At 38.9% G+C, this 3,896-nt stretch overlaps 1 non-coding gene across 1 annotated transcript; it reads left to right on the forward strand.

The window, feature by feature from the left end:
• The first annotated feature begins 3,587 nt into the window (after positions 1-3,587).
• LOC124521385 (U6 spliceosomal RNA) lies at positions 3,588-3,694 on the forward strand. The gene has a single exon (XR_006964483.1). It is a non-coding gene; the product is annotated as a U6 spliceosomal RNA (small nuclear RNA).
• Positions 3,695-3,896: the final 202 nt, after the last annotated feature.

Here is a 3,896-nt window from a genome sequence, read left to right on the forward strand (position 1 = left end):
GAGAGACAGAGCATGAGCAGGGGAGGGACAGAGAGAGAAAGAGAGAGAGAGAGACAGAATTGGAAACAGTTCCAGGTTCTGAGCTGTCAACACAGAGCTCAATGCTGGGCTCGAACCCACGAACCATGAGATCATGACTTGAGCCAAAGTAAGATGCTTAACCGACTGAGCCACTCAGGCACCCTCCTAGTGGTCTTTAATATTTGTTTTAAACATGGGTATAATTCATGTACTATAAAGTATATAGGCTGATGCATGTTTGCATTTTTACACACCCTTATAACCACCGGCAAGAACAAGATATCAAATATTTTCATGCTCCCATAAGATTGTGCCCCTTCCCAATCAATAGCTCCCAACCCCAACTCCATCATATGACTTTTGTTACATTGATTAGCTTTGGTCATTCTTGAACTTCCTATAAATAGGATCATAAAGTGCACAATCCTCTGTGTCTGGGTGTCTTGTTTAATATAATGTCTTTGAAGTCCGTCTATGTTATTGTATTCACCAGTAGTTTGTCTTTTGTATTGCTGTGTATCTTTCCATTGTATAAATATATCACAAATGTATTTATCTATGTTTCTGTCAATAAGCATAAGAGTTGTTTCTCAAAGTAGAAAAAGCTAATATGAACATTTGTATATAATTATGTTGGTGGATATGCATATTTATTTCTACTGGGTATATATCTGGAATGAATTCTTCCTTCAGTAGTCTTCTGTGTACACAAGCAAATTCTTTCTGGATATAGGTGGGATATACATTAGTATTGGAAGAACATTTTTAAAAAGACAAGAAGGAATAAGCGTAAAAGGACAAGAGAATAAAGAAAACAATATAATAGCATTTCAAAGTTAAATAGATGCTTTAGTATAGGGGAAGAATACGGGTTAAGGCATATAAGACCCTGGAAATTCTTCTACTTTAGACAAGTCACTTCTTTCTGGAGACCTGTTTATTTATCCATTCAATAGATTGGTTGATTGACTAGATGCCCTCAATAATTCTTTCTACCTTGATAATCTGGGAATTTAACAAGAATTTTTTAAGTGAATCATCTGGAAATTTGAAAATATATATATATTGAAATTGAATTGAAAAAAAAAAATATATATATATATATATATGAGTCCTTTCTGATTAATAACTTGTGAAGAGAAGACTTCTAGAACTTTTCCTTTAAATGTTGGAATTGTTTTTCATGGCAGGCCTATTTCATGTTTCCACTCCATCTTGAATCCCTCTCTGAATGAAACATTGTTGAGCTGACTGATCAGAGATTATACATTCATTGAGCCACACTTACTGGAGGATGAGGCCACTATACCCTTATAAGGCAGGAACCCACATTGCCCCATCTCTTTCTCATCTTGTCTTCTGAAAAAATATCCCTTGGGCAGAGCCTCAGTTCTAGGGCAGACTTCCTCCTTGTTAGCCTCCTTCTTCCCACCCCATGTCCTTGGTTGAGTGAATATATTCAGCTTGGTGTCCATTTACATGTTCTTTCCCCTGTAGGCATGCTTTAATCCATGAGTTCCAACATGTAAATTTGGGGGAGATAAGACACCTCACTTCCTCTTTTATTTATCAACTCTAACTCAAAATTATCAGATATCTATATATTAGTGGGTGCTAAATTCTTGGCTATTAACAAAGTATTTTTCTTCCTTTTTTTTCCTTTTGTGCAATATTCTCTTAGTAAAGAACCCAAGAAGGCAAAAGGATGAAAGGTGGTTAGTTCAGACTCCCTCAACGCTTTCAGACAGACGATACTGAGAGATCACAGAAATCGTATACCCACAGCAGTCAAAGGTTGTGCCAAGAAAAATGAGCTGTTAAAACAAGGAGCCATGGGGAGAACCCTGGCCCTGATTGTGGCTGCCAGGGAGACACATTTCATAAACATTCAAACCACAACCCCCATAGTCACAGATCAGAAGGGTTGCTTGGCCTGGGAGGCCAATGGAAATGAAGGTGAAAGTAAATAAATAAACAGGAGCTCTGGGAACCACATCTTATTTCCAGACCCACCTGCTGAAGGGCCTGACCATGTCATGGAGCACTGATCTGGGCAACCGCCACAAGCCCCATGTGAGCTTCTCTCTTTATATAACACATTTATCTACCACAACCGCTTTTATTATAACGTTTTACATGCCCACTCCACGTGTGAAAAAAAAAAAAGACATTTAGAATGATTAAGCCACCTGCCCTAGCATGCACAGTTAGTATGTGGTAAAATCAACTTTCGACTTTGTCTGACTTCAAAGCCCATGACATTTTTGTCATGAGCAACTAGTTCCATCTATCATTCTACAAATAAAGACATCGCAGTCCAAGAAGCTTATGCGAGTTGTCAGAGTCAGGATGAGAATCTGGGACTCCTGACTCACTATTGGGTCAACTCCAGTCCTCCTGCCTTGCCTTGTTAATGCCAAAACAAGGAAAGCCCCATGAGGTTTTCAAGACATTTTCTGAAATGTCATGAAGTGATTGTTTTGTCATCTCTCTTTTAAAGACTTGGGTACTGGAGTCATATTGTCTTGATTTGAAGCCTCACTCTGTCATTTGAAGTTTGACATTAGCAGGTTACTTAGTTTTTCTGCACTTTAGTGTCCTCATTTATAAAATGGGAAAAATGCAGTGTTTTCCTAAGAGATGTTAAGACTAGGGGTGTCTGGGTGGCTCAGTTGGTGAAGAATCTGAATCTTCACTTCAGCTCGGGTCATGATCTCATGGTTCATGGGTTCGAGCTCCACGTTGGGCTCTGTGCTGTCAGCACAGAGCCTGCTTGGGATTCTCTCTGTCCTTCTCTCTGCCCCTCCCCCTACTCTCTCTATCTCAAAATAAATAAATAAGCTTAAAAAAAGATGTGTTAAGACTAAATGAGACAATATGTGTAATTAGCTTACCATTGGGTTGAGCAATCACCATATCATAAATAATGGCTATTATTATTGGTCTTTCATTTCTGATGCATCAGTAGGCAAGGTGGTTCCACTGAAGCATCAGAGGCTTGGGAACCAGGAGGGTGACTGTGTGTCCCACGATACTCACAGGATTACGTGGGTACACTTCTTTAGGAGCTTGGATCAAATCACTGTTTTACACTAGAGCAAAGAGCCAAAGTACGTCTCAGGCTCACACTTTTCCGACAGGTTAGTTCATTACAATCTGCCAGACTGAGCTGGGCTCCAAGACTCCAGAGATGAAGGTGGCAGAGTGCTCCCTCACAGATCAGCCAGCCAAAGTCCTCTCCACAAATGTGGAATCATTTATAATAATTTATAATAATTCCACTGACAGTGGAATATCATACTCTCTTGAGGAAGACACGAGACCTAATCTGTTTGGTGACATAAGCTCTTTTAGACAGCCCCAAAGGCCACAGCAAGCCTCTTTGCTTTAGCATCTGTTGAATACTCAGGTTGAAAATCCAGCCTGGGACACCAGGGTATAAGAATGAAGGACAGGGAGAGGATTACTTGTCTCTGAGCAAGGCTCTTCTCTAGGCCTTTAATCTCTCATCCATAAAATGGGTACATTTGTTAGTGTCACTAAGCATTAAAGAGGAACTATCTCTAATGCTCACTTTAGCAGCACATGTATCAAAATTAGAACAAGACAGAGAAGATTAGCATGGCCCCTATGCAAGGATGACACACGAGTTTGTGAAGCATTCCATTGTTTTTAATTGAAAAATAAAATTCATACAGAAAAAAAGGAAATACATTTGGCACATAATAATAATAATAATAATAATAATCTTTAAAGTGCAAAAAAGGATGGATCCATTAGTGTTCTCTGAATTAGATCTTAATTAATTCACTCCAAAACTCTAAAAAAAAAATCCCATGAGAAAACTGAAACTAAAGCATTGCTACATTGAGGAG

Source organism: Lynx rufus, unplaced genomic scaffold, assembly GCF_022079265.1.
Source record: "Lynx rufus isolate CCGP_SWC_20201006 ecotype Redwood Valley unplaced genomic scaffold, mLynRuf1.p SCAF_3, whole genome shotgun sequence".
Classification (NCBI taxonomy): Eukaryota; Metazoa; Chordata; class Mammalia; order Carnivora; family Felidae; genus Lynx; species Lynx rufus.